The sequence below is a fragment of the Elephas maximus genome, chromosome 1 (assembly GCF_024166365.1).
Source record: "Elephas maximus indicus isolate mEleMax1 chromosome 1, mEleMax1 primary haplotype, whole genome shotgun sequence".
Classification (NCBI taxonomy): Eukaryota; Metazoa; Chordata; class Mammalia; order Proboscidea; family Elephantidae; genus Elephas; species Elephas maximus.
The window spans coordinates 61,658,247-61,676,299 of record NC_064819.1 but is presented as its reverse complement, the minus strand read 5'-3'; the positions used below and the strand labels follow the sequence as shown (position 1 = coordinate 61,676,299).

Below are 18,053 nucleotides of genomic sequence, written 5' to 3'. Positions count from 1 at the left end.
AGCTTTGCCTGTTCCAGAATGTCAGATAGGTGGAATCATACAGTGTGTAGCCTTTTCAGACTGCCGTCTTTTACTTAGCAATATTTATTTAAGGCATATTGTGTAGCTTGTCTTTGTGTAGCTTGCTAGTTCATTTCTTTTTACCCCTGAGTACTACTCCCGTTGTCTGGAGGTACAACAGTTCTTTTATCCACTTACCTATTGAAGGACATCTTAGTTGCTTCCAGTTTTTTGCAGTTACTAATAGAGCTGCTGTAAACATCCCTGTTAAGGATTTTGTGTGCACATTAAGTCTTCAGTTCGTTTGGGTACATACCAAGGAGTGTGACTGCTGGATCGTATGTCTCCTTTTTTTCTTGGCTGCCTGCCTCCATGCCTTCACTTTCTTTTGCCCAGAGGCTCCAGACTCTTCGTTTCCCTCCCTCTTCTCTCCTCTACCCAACTAGAAGGAGGTCTCAGCACAGCGGACCCTGCAGTCATTTTGGTGCTTCAGAGATAGTTGATTGTTGATGCCAAGCCAAAGATGGCTTTTGTATCCTGGCTCAGAGCTCAGTAACAGGCTCGTGACCACTAATAATAATTAGCGTTTACATAGTACCTTTCTTCTTGGGAACTTTGAGGGCTTTGAAGAAGTGATCTTATTCATCTTCTCCTCAACCCAGTGAGGTATAAAAGTGGCAAAAGGTGGTTGCCGTCATTCCCATGTATAGAGAGCAAAATTCGTGGCTTATTTTGAGACCGGGTAGCAAGTTTGCAGCTCAGCGGGGATTGCACCTAAAGTCTCCTAGAATTGGCTTTAACTATATGTGGGCAAAAAAGACTGACTGTGCCACGTCCTGTCCCCTGAGGCAAGAGCAAGGAGACGATTATTTTTTTTACAGGAAAGAAAAAAAAAAAAAAAAACCTACTGCTGTTGAGTCAGACTCACAGCAACCCTATAGGACAGATTAGAACTGCCCCATAGAGTTTCCAAGGAGCACCTGGTGGATTTGAACTGCTGACCTTTTGGTTAGCAGCTGTAGCACTTAACCACTGCGCCACCAGGGTTCCCTTACGGGAAAGAGTACTAGAAAATGGTCTGTAGTGAATTCTAAATTAGCCTAATTAATGGTGAGAGTTCTGTATCTGATTTGACTTGATGTGTTTCCTTTTTCTTTTTCTTTGTCTTCTGTTCTCTTCCTATCCTAGGTGTTTCTCGTTGCTCTGTGAAAGGAAGAAGGCCTGCTCCTGAACCCAGGAACACTCCAGCTTCTCGTGGAAGGTCTCCATGGTGAAGGGCCGGCGGGGACTCCCTGTGAGCAGTGCACAGTGAATGTTGTAAGTCACCCACCAGGAAACAACATCTGCAGTAACTTGCCTTGTAAGGACCTGGGGATCATTGGCTGTAAGGGAGCCAGGCTGATAAATGGGTATTAGAATTAGCTGTAGGTGATCATCTAATTAATTTCTTTTTTTTCGGGCAGAGGTTCTGTTCTCCTTTGCCGTGAGCTTGTCTTTCTCTCAGCTTCTGTGAGGGACTGCTCATTATCTACTTCTGATATAAAAGAGTGGGATTCAGTGACACTTTTATTGTAGGAATGTCATTGGGATTGGTGCCGTTATGTAGTATCAACTTTAGAGCAACCTTTTAAAACTGGGCTGTTATAATTCGTTTAAGTTAGTGGTTAGCGGGTAAAATTCTTTAGGCCGAGGCTCAACAACTGGAATTTCTACCCAGTGATAATTTTTGTTGGTGATTTTTATTATGATGACTTGTTATTATGTTATGATTTTAATTATGCTTTTTATAGTTTGATTTGGTTGGAATTAAATTTTTTCTGACTTCCAAAATCTGTGATACACAAGTATAGTTAGCTGGCTTTGATGCTTGTCTTACTCAAGACTGGCTTGGTTTAATGGTTTTTATTTGGTAACCGGGTTGGGATTTTGAGATGAGTAAAGTAGTTTCTGTGTGTCAACTGCCGGCCACCTTTCGTGAGAAGCTTTAATATCAACTGCAGTGATGACACAATGCAGGCTTCAAGGAATTCTTTTGCTGTGAATCTTGAGGTGGGTTTGCTCAGCTAGAGTGCTTGCTGGAGACTTTACCTCATTGCCAAGCTGTATTACAAAAAGAATTTAGAAGAGTTTTACCCCGGGAAAGAATATAGCCCCAGGAAGCCCAGGATGGCCTAAAAAGGCCACTGAGAAAGAGAAGATATTATCAGTCTCAAATTGTAGAGAATGAAGAGCCAGTGTAGACTATGGTTGTGTGTGTGTGTGTTCTGTCTGTTTTTAAGTTTTCAGTTTCTTAATAATTCAGTCATGAAACTTTTCTAGGTGTTGATTACCTATATTTTTTTCCCAGTTGCCTAAAAGAGTTCGAAAGCACAAAATATAACCAGTATGAGAGTATGTAGCAGGGAGAAAAAGCATTGGCATTGGGAAGAAAATTTTCCACTGAATTTTTTTTTCATTTCATAGGTTTTTAACAATTTGTATTGAAATTTGCCTAATTATCTGTATTTTCTCAGGGCTAGTCACGATATTAAAATAAAACCCGTTACTGTCGAGTCAATTCCGAATCATAGCGACCCTATGGGACAAAGTAGAACTGCCCCATAGAGTTCCCAAAGAGTGCCTGGTGGATTTGAACTGCCGACCTTGTGGTTAGCACCTGTAGCACTTAACCAACATGCCACCAGGTTTTCTGATATTAAAATATACTTATTAAATTAAAAATTTCCCAGTGCCTTATAGTAAGCAGATGATGGGAGGCAGGCTTTCTTGGTTCCCTTCATTGTGTTTCCGTTTGGTGCATTTGATCAGATTGGTTCTAACGGAATGTACACAGGTCCTGAAATCACTTGACTTGAATTCTAGTCCTGTGCCTACTGTTATGCACATTTTCAACCTTGGACAAGTTGCTAACCCCCTTGAGTGTTATTTTGTAAGTCTACGTGTGGCTCCAAAAACCAGTCTAGCCAATTCCTACTCATGGCGACCCCATGTGTGACAAAGTACTTGTTTACTGATCGATCAGCATTTTAGTTTGGAGGCCCCACAAGGAGCAGAGAATTGTATAAGGCACTTTAAAACTTACTAAAAAATATCTCTTATTATAAAAGTTTCTATCGTTATCAGGGAGTAACTTTGGTCAGCTGTTAGGTTCGGGTGCTGCGATAGCAGTTTGCTTCATGGAAATGATTTTCCCAGTCAGGTAGCTGTTAGAGTTCACTTCTGATGATATTTTCCAAACCATTTTTCTTCTAGAACACAAAATGTCTTATAGAAAAGTGCTTTAGGTTTCAGGTTATATTTAAATGAGCAGTTCAGTTCCTACAGTCAAGACAGCTTTTGTTTCAAATCTGGTGGTATTTTTTTTTTTTTTTTGGAACTGTGGCTTTAAACAGCTCATGTGATACCCTGTCAAACCTCAAACATTAAGTGGGGTTTTCAAAGAAGTTCTGTAGTGTAAACTTTAAGATGCCACATGGCAGACTCAAAATAATTTTTAAATCCTTGTGTAAATTGAGTGGGTTGAGAGAGAGGAAGAAAATACTAAATTTCAGTGAACTTTTTTAGTGCTAAGGACTTTTTCTTCCAAAATGCATTTGCTTGGGAGGGGAGGGTTCCCAGTTTTCTCAGTAAATATTGCAATTAGTAATCTTTCATCATCTTGGCACATTTTTACAACACTGAGTTCATATTTTCACCTTATTTTAGTGTAATTAATGAGTGGTCTAAACCAGAGCCAGGTGGTGCCATTGTAAGAGGGAAGACAGGCAGTTTTCAAAGAACGTGTGTTTGTTCATAGACAGGGTATGGGCACAGTGTGTGAACATTTAAGGAATAATCATGGCATCTGCTGGAATTAGTGGTTTCCATCTTCAACGGCCCTCAAAGGTTATGCCCCAAACTCACTACCCCTGCATTATTCCTCTGCCAAAAACAAAAAACAAACTATTGCCCTCGAGTCGATTCCAACTCATAGCAACCCTATAGGACAGAGTAGAACTGCCCCACAGTTTCCAAGAAGCGCCTGGTGGATTCGAATTGCACACCATTTGGTTAGCAGCCATAGTTTTTAACCACTATGCCACCAGGGTTTCCATTATTCTTCTACTTGTCTTCATTAACCACCTTTCAAACCTGCCACCATCTTTTTAGCAGATGGCCTTGCTCCTGAAAGTATTGTAGGCTGGCTGTAAGATGTGGTACCTTGTACAAGGAAGGAGTGGCAAAGGAAATGGAACTCAGAGTCAGGAGACTTGGGTTTTAGGCCTAGTGCTACAGTTAACTGTATAACTATGGGATATTTTATGACGTGTAACAGGAGAAAGCTGAGGTACGTGACTCAGCATCTGACATTGCATGAAACACCAGCCTTGGATGAGGCAGACTGGATCCTCCTTTTACCCAGTTTGGCTTCTAAAAGTCAACGATTTGACAAGACCTCAGTTTACAACTGCTTTTAGAAGGCTGGGCCCTGTCTTATGGTAAACAAAGAATCATGGTATCTGTTACCACTGTGATACCCTTACCACAGAATCTTCCGGGACACCGTATGGTAATCCAAAGTATCTATCGAAGTGCTTTCTAAAAATATAGTTTTAGTTATTTCAACTTAGGATCCACACTCATTGGTCTTTTAAAAATTAAGCATGAGCCACTTTTGAACTTGACTTTTCTAAAACTATCCACCTTCATTATCAAGTATTGTGTAGTATATAAGCAAGAAAATAGTATCTATATTTTTTCCTAATTTTATAGGAAAAATTTTATAAGGAGGACTTCTGATTGTTAAGTAGGACTTCTCGAGTTACCTTATCCAAGAAGCTTTCCCTGCCCTATATATCACTCTCCATACCTCTAGCCTACTTAATTTTTCTTTTAAGTACCTTGTTATTGTCAGCTGCCGTAGAGTCGGCCCCCAGCTCATGACGGCCCCATAGCCCCATGCTCTGCTATGATCCATACATGGGGTTTTCATTGGCCGGTTTTCAGAGATCACCAGGTCTTTCTTCCTAGTCTTTCTTAGTCTGGAATCTCAGCTGAAACCTCTTCGGCATCACAGCAACATGCAAGCCTCCACTGACATGAGGTGCACTGGCTGGGAATCAAAACTGGGTCTCCCACATGGAAGGGCAGAACCCTACCACTGAACCACCACTGCCTTCTTAAGCACGTTACGTATTACATATTTATAATAAGTCTCCTCAGCTAGACTGCAAGCCATGTAATAGCACGGATTTTTTTGTCAATTGCTGTTATTCCTTGGTGAACCCTCTACATCTAAATTAGTGCTTGGCACATAGTAGGAACTCCGTGAATATTTGTTGGCAGAATGTCTAAGGATAGAGTTAGCGTGTGCCTAGCTTTCTCATGTGTGGGCCTAAGCCATTAGGAAGGGAAACATAAATCCAATCCCCATGAGAATTTCTTGAACCTGAGAGCAGTTCAAGGGCATGAGGAGACTAGTCTTGTTTTCTGCAAAAATAGATGCTAACTTTCTGTGATGTGTATAAGTAAATAAGGGGAAGGAAATGATTTTTAAAAAGAAGTGTTCTAGTAATATCAATCGAATTTGGGGATTTTCTGATACTTTTTTAAAGAAAAAAAAACCTCTGCCATGTCTGTTTCCTCTCCTTTTCTGTTTGACTAGTTTGCTTTGTCAGTTGTCTGTGAGCTGCTTGCCCTGGCATCTCGTAAACGACAGTGGTTTTGTCTCTTCTAATCACATAATTTCATCACCATTTCTCTTCACGTTTATTCGCAAATGGGGAATGAGGCCTAAAGTGATGTATCTACCTAGAAACATTGTTTACTAAATAGCCTCATTTTCACATTCTTTACTTTGGGATGGTGCACAGTCTTGGAATGAAGAAATAGTATGTTGGTACAAACTGAGTCCATCTCTGTGGGAGGAAGATGTGGCAGTCTGCTTCTGTAAAGATTTACAGCCTTGGAAACCCTTTAGGGCAGTTTTGTTCTGTCCTCTAGGGTCAATAAGAGTTGGAATCCACTTAACAGCAATGGGTTTCGTTTTGGGGGGTAATATCTTTGAATGGGTGCCTGGGTGGTGCAAACAATTATTTGCTTGGCTGCTAACCTGAAGGTTGGCAGTTCGAGTCCTCCCAGAGGTGCTTCAGAAGAAAAGGCTTGGCTACCTACTTCTGAAACATCAGCCACTGAAAACCCTGTGGAGTACAGTTCAACTCTGAGACACATGGGATTGCCGTGAGTGGGCATCGACTCAACAGCAACCTGTTAGTGTCACTGTGGAGTGAAAGGGATAGTTCACAAAAGGTTTCCTAGGGAGACGTCCCGTGTTGCTTTTGAGGATAGCCAGAATAAAGGTGTTGTGAGTTTTGTGTTTGCAGACTCCCTTTTCAGAGTAACTGCTTGAGTGCAGGAGTTACGGTGTACCTAGGAAGAAATGAAGAGACTAAAATAAACACCTCTGTGCCTATTTAAGGAAACCCTAGTGGAGTAGTGGTTAAGAGCTATGGCTGCTAACCAAAAAGTCAGCAGTTGGAATCCACCAGGTGCTCCTTGGAAGCTCTGTGGGGCAGTTCTAGTCTGTCCTATAGGGTTGCTATGAGTCAGAATCGACTCGACGGCAATGAGTTTGGTCTGGTGCCTATTTAAACAGCACTGTGCTGTCTTTAAAGGAGGCTTTATGGCACAGTGGTGAAAGATGAGGCAGTCTCCTTCCCTAGAGATTTACCACCTTGGAAACCCTATGGGGTCTCTATGATTTGGAATCAACTTAACGGCAGTAGGCTTGGTTTTGATTTTTATGCTGTCTTTATAAGCCTTGAAAAATGGGAGCTGAATTTCTAGTCTCCAGAGAATTAAACATGCATATACACACTCTAATAAGAGTGATTTGGGAATTTCCCTCTGTGTCTGTCACCTCGTACCTTTGAGATTTCTCATTTGTGATACCAGACTCTCAAGCTCTGTCACAGAAAAACCAAATTCAGTGAGAGGGTCAGGAAAAAAAGGGAGATCTTACTGTTAGATACCGAAAGCAAACTAGTTGCCATTGTGTCGAGTCGATTGCAACTCACGGTAACTCCCTGTGTGTCAGAGCAGAACTGTGCTCCGTTGGGTTTTTAATGGCTGATTTTCAGACGTAGATTGCCAGGCCTTTCTTCCTGAGGTGCCTCTGGGTGAGCTCAAACCTTTTGGTCAGCAGCCAAGCTCATTAACTGTTTGTAGCACCCAGGGGCTCCCTACTGTGAGGATAAATGAGGGATAAACAGTCTCCTTTCTTTTTTTAGTCCTTGCTTGTCACGGCCATGCGAATGGACACACATATTATGAAAGCAACAAGGCATTGACTGTACATATTCCATGCAAATATTTCTAGACATTCTTGTGTAGCCTCAAGTCCCCTAGGGGTTTCTGTTGTGCCTATTTTCTTTTCCTTTCTCAGAATTTCTGAAACTACTTCGTACTGATAGGCTCACTAATCCCTGCCCACTGTCCCTTTGTCTGTTGTTTGAGGCTGGGACCTTTGGCAGACTCTTTGCACGAGGTGCTCCTTCTGAGTGTTGATTTCGGAACGATTTCCTGAGTGGATTGGCAGAGTGGCATATCCTTCCCCCTCAGCAGCATCCTCCCCAAGCGCTCAGCCGCCTCCTCTCAGCATCTCTGAGAGGAGAAGGGAAATGCAGCACCCAGGACTTATGGAAGGAAGAGTGTTCATGGATCTCTTCTACAATATCCATGTTCTGCGGGGATCCAGAAAGCCTCTGAAGCAGAGCCTGAGTCTCAGAGCTTCCTGGCAGAAGTGTTAGATTGCTTTCTAACTGAACAGTGCTGAGATAAAAGTTTCTGTGTCCTTCTCAAGTTTAGAATTCACTGAATAAATAATATTTCCTAAAAGACTGTGTGCCAAGGTGTACCAAACTCGGTTAGGGATATAGTGATGAGTAATACACATTTACTGCTCTCTCCAGGAGAGCAGTGAGGTAGAAATATACCATGTGGCACCAGACAGTATAAGCGAAGGGCCTTGGGAGTTCAAACGTGGGTAAGAATCCTCTAAGTTGGATTTTCAATGAAAGCTTCAGGGACTATCCAACATCTGAATCAGACCATGAAGTAGAGATAGGATTTCATCCCAGGTACATGCGTGTTGTTTGAGAAGGCAAGGGTGGAACAGATGGTAGAGACAGCGTTTTATTTAACTGCTGCTTCGTCTGGGCGTGGAGTCCCTGGGTGGTGCAAATGGTTTGCACTTCAGACCAGCCTAAAGGTTGGCACTTTGAACCCACTCAGTGGCACTGTGGAAGAAAGACTTGGTGATCTGCTTCCATAAAGATTACAGCCAAGAAAACCCCAGGGAGCAGTTTTGCTCTGTAACACATGGGGTCACCATGAGTCAGTTTGATGGCAGTGGGGTTTTTTTTTTTTTTATTATTATTGCTTTGTCATCTGCATGGAGTCCCTAGGCAGTGCAAATGGTTAATGCACATGGCTACTAACTGAAAGTTTGGAAGTTCAAGTCTACCCCAGAATGCCTTGGTAAAAAGGCCTGGTGATCTACTGCTAAAAAATATCAGCCATTGAAAATCCTATGGAGCACAGTTCCACTCTGATACACGTGGGGTCACTGTGAGTTAGAGTCAACTCAATAGCAACTGTCTTGGTGTCTGGGGACGAGAGACCTCAAAGCCAGAAACTTCTTTCTGTAGTGGTCCCAACGGGACCAAAAACACACCTAGTACTAAAAATGTGTTTCTCAAGTGGCCTATCTCTGAAGTGCCCAGTGTTCAAGAATTACTTCACGTGCTAGAGGGAAAGGGAAGGATGCCTTCCTTGACCCAGAAGGAATGTATGAATCCCCTGAAAGTTCTTCCAGATGAAAGTCAAATAATTCCCACACTTTTGGGCACCCCACTAGTTGATCTGCCCTGGGCCTTGTGTTGTAACATTCGTGATGTATGTTGTTGATCTTGAAGGTTATCACACCTTAGAACTTCAGTTATTTTCATTACTGTGCGAAAAGACTGTTGCTCCTCCTTTGCTTTGCTTACAGGAAAGGTGAGACACTAATAGAAACTAAAGGACATTTCATAGTCATGGAGCCAAGACAAAATCTGCTCGTTCTTACCAGTAAATAAATGGTTCCTCGTGACTATAAAGCGACACATGGAAAGATAATTTGGCTCTTTTAATTCCCTGACATTTTTTACTTTTGTAAAATAGACATTTCTTTTGTACCAGAAAATCATTTAACTGTTGCCCCCAACATATATTCACATTAAATTACCCGTGGTAGCTATGTAATAAATTATTGCTAAGTGGAATCCTAGACTGAGAGAACGAAGCCATCTTCCATAAGTCCTAAGGATTGTGTTAACCTTTTGAGGACACCTGAATAAGCATGTTACATGATTTAGAAAAAGTAATTTTCAGCAACAATAAAACACTTTTTAGGTAAGATAGTAAATTACCCAGTTGAAACCTATTTTGGAGGAAATAAGTTTTTCAGAGTCCTTTTTTTTTCCTTCCCTACTTGTACTTATGGTCCTGAAACAACTTACTTAAGCAGAGATCCCCCAAATGGAAACATAGGTTGGATACAAATGACAATCCTTCTCCAGAATCTTTTATTTCCAAAGTTTAGGCAAGTTCTTGTCTTTGGACCTCTCTCCTACTTCTAATTTGCACTTCTTTCTTGATACCTTTATCACACAATGTCTTGTGACCATTTTCCTTCTGGCCTTGAGTATCTGGCACTGGGATATAATTTGCAAAAAAAAAAACAACCCATTGCCACGGAGTCGATTCCAACTCACAGTGACCATATAGGGCAGAGTAGAATGGCCCCATAGGGTTTCCAAGGAGTGTCTGGTGGATTTGAACTGCTGACCTTTTGATTAGCAGTCAAGCTCTTAACCACTACACCATCAAGGCTTCCAATTTGCTCACATTGCTGGCAGAATAATACAGGTACTGGGCTGTGTGTTACCTGTCCCAGTCTGCATATTAGCTACCCTCACGAACATAAGGACATCTTACTCCATGCATCTAGACATGAAAACTCTTATGTTAAGGTGGTTTTCTGAAGTTTCCATTAGGTTGCTCTTCATTTCATTTTTCTTTATTCTTCTCAAGCCTTTGTAGCTCGCACAGAATTGAAAAATCGTAATTTCTCCAGGGCTAAAATCCAAGACTTTGGTAGGTAATCCTAACACTTGGGGCTCCTGCGAGTTGCTACATGTTATAAGCATTGTAAAACTTAGCTTTCAGAACAAAGAGAACTGGGCACAAAGATAGTTTTCTTCTACCATGGCAGGCCCTAGTTTTTCACTTTCCATTGCCTTTTCTTCTTTGTTCTTCAAGAAAAGGGGAGTATAAGATTAGGATGCTATCGTTTAGAAAGGGGACAGCCATTGCTTGTACAAACAGGAGATTTTTTCCCCCTTCTTTGGCACCCTCAACTGCTCTACCTGTTTCTGGCTCTCATACTTTTGCTTAAGAGCAACCTTCCTCCACCACACTTTCAGGAGACAAACGTCAGTTGGTTACTAGATACCCGCCAGCTCACATAATCTGGCATGGAGTCATTTGCCCCTAGTTGAATTGGCTCATTTCTTGGCCCTTCTCTGTCACCACTACATCAAGTACAAAATAAAAAAAAAAAAATCAAGTACAAGTGCGTATTAAATGATAGTGTGTCAAGGTGATAGCGCTTCACTGGGTCATGTTAGTCTGTTCCTCCCTTTTGCGGGGCAGATTAGCTGTCAGCTGGTATCTTATTGCCGTCATTGGAGTTTGTAATCCAGGTTGCTCAACTGGTGATCTATTTCTGTGCCCCAGCAGTGACACTGGTTGTCCTAGCAGCCCGCTGGCTGGCACTTCCCTAAAGGCAGGCGAGGGAGTGGCAGTGGGAGAAGGTGGCTTCCGGAGGGCCAGCAGGGCGTTGGCAGTCACCTTGCTGGAAGAGGATTTTCCATTTCCTTCATTTGGGCAGGCCTTCAGGAAAAGGATATGGTATCATGGGAGTGTTACTTACTACACACCATGAACCACATGGTCTTTCTGTTACAGATAGTATCCCACAGAGAGTAACCAACTATTATTAGTGGATAGTCCAGGCAGAAGGTTGGGTCTGTGAGGCCAGGATGTTAGGTGAGCTCAGAACATTAGTTGGTATCAGCTTTTCTTATGAATTGGGTTAATGTTCTGGTAGTTTATCAGCACTGGGTGTAGAGGTGGGGACACAGGGACATGTTTGTGAGGAATCAGAGGCCAAGAGAAGGAGGATGAAGGGAAACACCACAACAGTAGATGTTGGCTCCTTTTCCTGTTAACAGGTCTGCCTGAAAACAGTCCAGTGTAACTAGGGTTTATAGTTACTAGGCTCCGGGAATGCACCCATGAGTCCAGCATTGACGAGGAGCAGTATTCACCTTGTCCTCTGGTTTTTAACTACTCTCCTCCTCCCTTTATGTCAAGTTGAATGACTTTTCCCTTTTCTGGTTTGGATCCAAAGAACACAGAAGTCCTGAGGATCGTATCTTCACGTTCCTAGCTAGTTGACCTTGCCTACGTTAAGCCTCAAATTGGATAGTCAGTTCACATTAGGTGTCTTGGGGACTTTATTCTGTAGTCACTTCATTGTGGAAGCTGCCAGGCAATGACTTTGGCTGATGTAAAACTCCTGGGAATTCTGTCTGTGTTGGCATGGAGATGTCAAGGAATTTTTCTCAAAGATTGAAACTAAAGGTGGGTCTGCCTGTAAACCTGTCAGGAGATGGGGTGGGAGGGAACCTGATGAAAGAGATGTCCTCAGAACATTTGAAACTCACAAATGATGTAAAATATTTGTTACTACCGTCCCTTTTATTACTACACGAATTTTGGTACTCTGAGACTTCTTATTCCTTGCTCCACTGAGCGACCCATACTTCAGCTGAGATAACTGCATGTTCATGATGGGGAAGCCTGTTAGATTGTCGCTGAGCATTGCTAGCACATTTCGTATTAGTTCCCTCTTCCATACCTGGGATAAGAATAGAGATGGAAGATCTGGGACTGGAATTAAGAAAAACAGTCTGGGGATGAGAGTAACAATTCCAGGGTAGTTGTTTGTATTTTCATAGCATCCTATGTTTCAGAATGTTTCTTAAAACAAAACAAAATAAATCATTTTTCTTAGAACTATGCAGTATGCCCAGGCAGGTCGCTATTTTAAATTGTTGAAATGGTTTAAATGGTAGAAGACACTGGGTGTCCCTGCAACAGTAAACACCTATCAGTTGCATCTTGATATTATAGAGTTTTTTTTAAAGATCATTATGTAACTCTTAATTCAGTGGTTGGTGGTAAATGCCCATCATCTTTCACAATGCACAGGTAATGAAGACAGGTCTCTTATACTGACATGAATAATAAATATAACTAACTCAGATTGCATGGAAGTTGGAAGAGTCAAGTCCTTCTCTAGGTTTCATGGTTGTTTTATTAAAAGAAATTTGGTGAAGCTGGATGATAACCCAATTAGGTTTTATGAACTTCATGCTTTTCTTTTCACAGCCCATCTAGATATACAGTAATTGGAGGCACACCTAGAATAGAAACTGTTGTCTCTTTCTCCTGAATTTGTTGTCGTCGATCACAGGGCTAGGTGTGAATCAAAATGCTAATAACTAAGGAGAAGATGGAGATGCCTTGGGCTCAGTCTAGTAGCAGGAGCACCAAACCAAGATTGGACACTTGGCTTCTCTTCCCACTTCTGCCTCTCAGAGACCATGGGTGTACTGGGTTGAATAGTGTCCCCTTAAAATTCATGTCCTTCTCAGAACCTAAGAATGTGAAGAAAATAGGGTCATTGTCAATGTAACTAGTTAAGATGAAGTCATAGGGTGCATCCCAGATTCAATGACTGGTGTCCTTCAAAGAAGGCTATGTGAAGACACAGGTACAGACACACACAGAGGGAATACAGCCATATAAAGATGGGGGCCAAGATCAGAATGATGCGTCAACAAGCCAAGGAATGCCAGGAATTGCTGACAACCTGTGGAAGCTAGGAAAGAAGCAAGGAAGAACTCTCTTTTAGAGCCTTAAGAGGGAGTATAGGTCTTCTGACACCTGGATTTCAGACTTCTAGCCTCCAGAACTGTGACAGAATGAATTTCTGTTGTTGTAAGCCATCTAGTTAACAAGAATTTATTACTGCAGCAGCCTAGGAATTGAATACAGTGGGAACGTTACTTCCATTCCCTGTGCCTCGATGACCTTGTCTTCCAAAGAAAGGTAGTAATCACTGCCACTTAATAGCATGATTTAAAGGTATTAGTTCAAAGAAGAGGCCATTGAAATCATATCTGGGTTCAAACCTCAGATCTGCCACTCATTAGCTGTGTGTGTCCTTGAGAAGATTGCCCACCTTCTCTGAGCCTTTTTTTTTTTTTCCTTCATCTCTAAAAGGTGATTGTACAGACTGATCATACCTTACTTGAAAGGTGATTCAGAGAATTAAATGAGATAGCGTTTGTGTTAAGCTTTTTAGCCTGGTGATTGGTCCGTAGTAACTATGACAGCTATAATGATAAATTTCATGAAACAAAATTTATTGTGATGTGTTTCTGCAATGAAATGAACACAGGAACAATTGCAACTTGCCAGTCTCTTTCTTTGTTGTAGAGACATTTTCTCTATAATAGGAATTGTCATTAACTATCAATGTCATTTTGGAATAAAGCCCTGGGAAACTACTTCCAAAAAGTCAGCCTTTGGAAACCATGTGGAGCACAGTTCTACTCTAACACACGTGGGGTCCCCATGAGTCAGAGTTGACTCCACGGCAACTCGTTTTGGTTTTTTATCAGTGTCATTGCATTGGCAGTGATGTCAGCTGTGAACTGGGAAGACCTTCTCCTTCTTTCACATACGTAGTAGAGTAATTACGTGGTGAAAGTGACAGCATTTTTATCCAGATGCATGTACAGGGGGGCGTTGGAATTTTAGGTGAATTTTTTACTATTAGTCAAACTGAAAGACATTGTGAGTTTGGAAGAGGTAATAGTTTCATCTATAAAAAAAGTAAGGAGATTCCCAAAGGCTATTTATATGAGTGGAACTCTGAACAAGAAAAACATTAGAATATACTTCGATATAAGGAGCCGTGGTGGCACAACAGTGAAGCGCTTGGCTACTAACTGGAAGATTGGCATTTCAAACCCACCAAAACCTATGGGGCAGTTTACTCTGTCACGTGGGGTCACTATGAGGTGAAATCATCTCAACGGCAAACAGCAACAGCAACATTTTGACGTAGTTGCTCTGCCTAGGTACTGATAGGTAAAAATGATCTAGTCTAATTCCTGGAGATTGAGGTTAGAAGAAAGCCCGAAGATAGATATCTGCACTTCTTTACCTTCTTTTGGTAAGTATTTGTTGAATGTATACTATAGGGTTAGCCATCCATAACAGCTAAAGGAGCTTTCAGTCACTGGGGAGAGAGATAAGAATATAGACAACTCCTTTACATTGTGGCCAATTCTCTCCTAACAGTACCCAAAGGATGCTGTGGATACAAACCAGTGTCACATCTTCTGATGTCTGGGAAGCCTTCATCCACATACCTGAGAGATGAGTAGGTGTTAACCAGGAGACAAAATAGATACATCAGTTAGCATATAGTATATAACACACCACCCCTACATTTATGGTTGTTGTTAGTTGCGGTTGAGTTGTCCCCAATTCATGGCAACCTTGTGTATAACAGAACAGAATGGTGCCTGGTCCTGCACCATCTTTACGATCATTGGTATGTTTGAGCTCATTGTTGTGGCTATTACGTAGTGCCTACCAATGGGGGCTCATCTTCCAGCATTATATTGGACAAATTATGTTGTGATCAGTAAGGTTTTCGTTGGGTGATTTTCAGATCTCCAGGCCTTTCTGTTCAGTCTGTCTTAGTCTGGAAGTGCTGCTGAAACCTATCCATCATGGGTAACCTTTCTGGTATTTGAAATACCAGTCATGTAGCTTCCAGCATCACAACAACAAACAAGCCACTGTAGTAAAACAAACTGACAGATGGGTGGTGACCCCACCATTTAGTGGCTTAAAGCAATGCATTTATTATTACTTGAGATCTGTGGGTTAGTTGAGCTATTCTAGTGTGGACCACCTTGGCTGGATGGTCAAGGGTGGCCTCACTCACATGCCTAATTGTTGGCAGGCTGATTAGCCTGAGGTGTGGGAGGAGCTTCAGCCAGGAACATGGTCTCTCATCCTGCAACAAGCTAACCTGAGCTCCATATGGCAGCCTCAGAGTTCCCAAGAGCAGCAAGAGAGGACATATCCTGGTGCACAAGGCCTTTTAAACCAGGGCTTCAAACTGGTTCATTCTGGTTCTAACCCCTACTTAGAATTTACGTTTCCACCCCAGATACACTGAATCAGAATCTACATTTTAACAAGATGCCCAGGTGATTCTTACCTATAATATATTTTGAGAAGTGGTTCTCAGAACTGGTCCCTAATGAGCAGCATTAGCATTGCTTGGGAACTTGTTGGAAATGCGAATTCTCAGCAAGGGTTTGAACCAGAATGAACCGGTTTGAAACCCTGTTTTAAACCTCTGCTTACAATATGTTTGCTAATTTCCTTATGGACAAAGCCAGTCACGTAGCAAGCTCACATTCAGAAGTTGGGGAAAACTCTAGTGCTGGTCACATAGGGAGTCTCTGGGTGGTGCAAATGGTTAACGTGCTCGATCGCTAACTGAAAGGTTGGAGGTTTGAGTTTACCTAGACTCACCTCAGAAGAAAGGCCTGGTGCATGGTGATCTACTCCCCCAAAAATTAACCATTGAGAACCCTACGGAGCACAGTTTCACTCTTACACACATGGGAGCTCCATGAGTTGGAGTTGAGTCGACAGCAGCTGGTTCGTCACATAAGGAAGAACATATGCAAAGCTCAGAGGTAAAAGTGAGCATGGGATGCTGGAAAACCGCAGGTGGTCCAGAGCGGTGTAGCATGGGGGAAGCGTGCAGAGATGGGGCTGGAGAGGTAAGCAGGGGCTAGGCCGTGAAGTGTCTTTTCAGTAAGCTCTGTTGAGGAATTTGGGGTTCATCTTAAAAGAGGAGAGAAGTGATTGAAAGAATGTAAGTGGGATATTGACATGCTCAATTAAGAGACATAGAAACATGATTAAATAGGAAAAACCTAAAAGCTCATGTTAGCTTACTGAATTCAGGGAAATTTCCAAAGAGATATCCAGGGAGAGCCAGGAGCAGACAGGAATACTCCTAAGGAAACCAGAACTGAGAAATGGTTTGAAGTTGTAAGGTATGCTTTCTAAACAACGTGACCGGAAAAGATGGCGGAGGCCCTAAAATGTATATGAGAAAAGACAGAAAAGGTCTATCAGGACGTGCACGTGTACTGTCTGTGGAGATCTCGGGAGAAGCTGAGGGAGGCTGATCCTGTTGACAGCGTTCATCGTGTCATTCCTTTGCAGGGCCCTGCTGCTGTGTATTCTGTGGGTTCTAAATTAATACTTACTGATGGGCTGACTGAAAGGCAGTCGCTGCAAATGGTTTCTCCTTCGGATAATACTGTAGCATCTTCCTAGCTGAAGACTTCTTTTTTTTTCCAACAGATTTCCCTGTGACCTCAAAAGGGACAGTGTGTTCTGAGTGCCCATGGGCTCCCTAAAGATGCTTTTCTGTCCTGAGATGGAGCCAGGGCTCACCCATGAAATTTAAGATCTGACCTTTAACTGTATTTTTAAGTATAATTCTTTAAAAATACTAAAATAGAAATGACCGTTTCATTTCACTAAATTCAAGTCACCGAGAGTGAGAACTTGTGGTTTTCCACCAGTGCACTTGGGGCCACGTTGTTGTCACTGGAACTGTATGATGTCAGGTGGGACAAGGAGGGTATTTTTCAGTCCTCGGGGTTATAACTCAGATGTTGGAAGCGGTGTCTTTTAAAGAAGAAAATGAAGGGGAAAAACCTGAATGTGCATGACAGCAGATAATAATTTGCAATGTATTCTTTCTAATCTTTTAGTAAAAAAGAGAGAAAACGGAAGAGTCTAGATAGGTGTCTTAGTTTTTGAGCTGCTGTAACAAAGTACCACAGACTGCTGGGTGGCTTGTAACAACAGAAGTGTGTTGTCTCACAGTTCTGGAGGCTAGATGTCCAAATCAGGGTGTCAGCCGTGTTGATTCCTTCCGAGGATTCTGAGGGAGAGAGTCTGTTCCGTGCCTCTCTCACAATTTCTGGTGATGGCTGATTATCATTGGTGTTCCATGCCACTCGTCTCTTGCCTCCATCTCCATGTGACTGTCTTGCCTCTGTGTGTCTCTAAGTCTCTTTAATAAGGACACCGCTCATACTGGATTAGGACCTACCCTACTGCAGTATGACCTCCTGATAACTGACAACATCTCTGAAGGCCCTTTTTCCAAACAAGGTCATGTTCCGTATCTTTTTAGGGAACACCATTCAATCTGTAACAACAGGGTAGTTCAGGTTGCTGGGGATGGATTCTAATTTCTGATCCCTTTGCTTGAAGGGCAACTTCCGTAAGCATATAATTGAGACTAAGTGGGAATCAGATGGATGGAGGAACACAAGGAGGGAAATTAAAACTCCAGAACTTCTTCTGAAGGCAGTCAGGCCACTTTTGTAGCTGAGACTCCAAAATTTCCTACACTTAAAGAATTTTAGGAGTCCCTGGGTGGTGCAAATGGTTAACAATCTTCGGTTGCTATCCAAAAGGTCGAAGGTTTGAGTTCACCAGAGGCACCTTGAAAGAAAAGCTTGACAGTCTACTGGAAAATGAGCCACTGAAAATCGGTGGCACACAGTTCTACTTTGACACACGTGGGGTCGTCATGAGTTGGAGTTGACTCGATGGCAACTAGTACAGAGTTGTAACAACCTCTTACACGTATCAACTGTCTGTGAGGTGGACACTTGACCACATTAGCTCTTCACTTTGTGTTTGCTGATAGAAATGCTATGTCAGCATTGGGATCAGTTGCGAGCATGTCTCTGCATGTCTGGGGTTGGTGGCTGAGT

The 18,053-nt window shown here is 42.2% G+C and overlaps 1 protein-coding gene across 7 annotated transcripts in view; it reads left to right on the top strand.

Annotated features, from left to right (window-relative positions):
• The window catches only part of ATXN1 (ataxin 1), a 533,523-nt gene that overhangs the window by 342,930 nt on the left and 172,540 nt on the right, over positions 1–18,053 (top strand). For 5 of the 7 annotated variants that reach the window (XR_007517403.1, XR_007517401.1, XR_007517404.1 and 2 more), the window contains exon 6: positions 1,189–1,317. The gene's annotated coding sequence lies outside the window, so the exon portion shown is untranslated. Of the gene's footprint in view, positions 1–1,188; positions 16,029–18,053 lie in introns of all 7 variants that reach the window. The other 2 variants (XR_007517400.1, XM_049884388.1) reach the window with 1 other exon arrangement.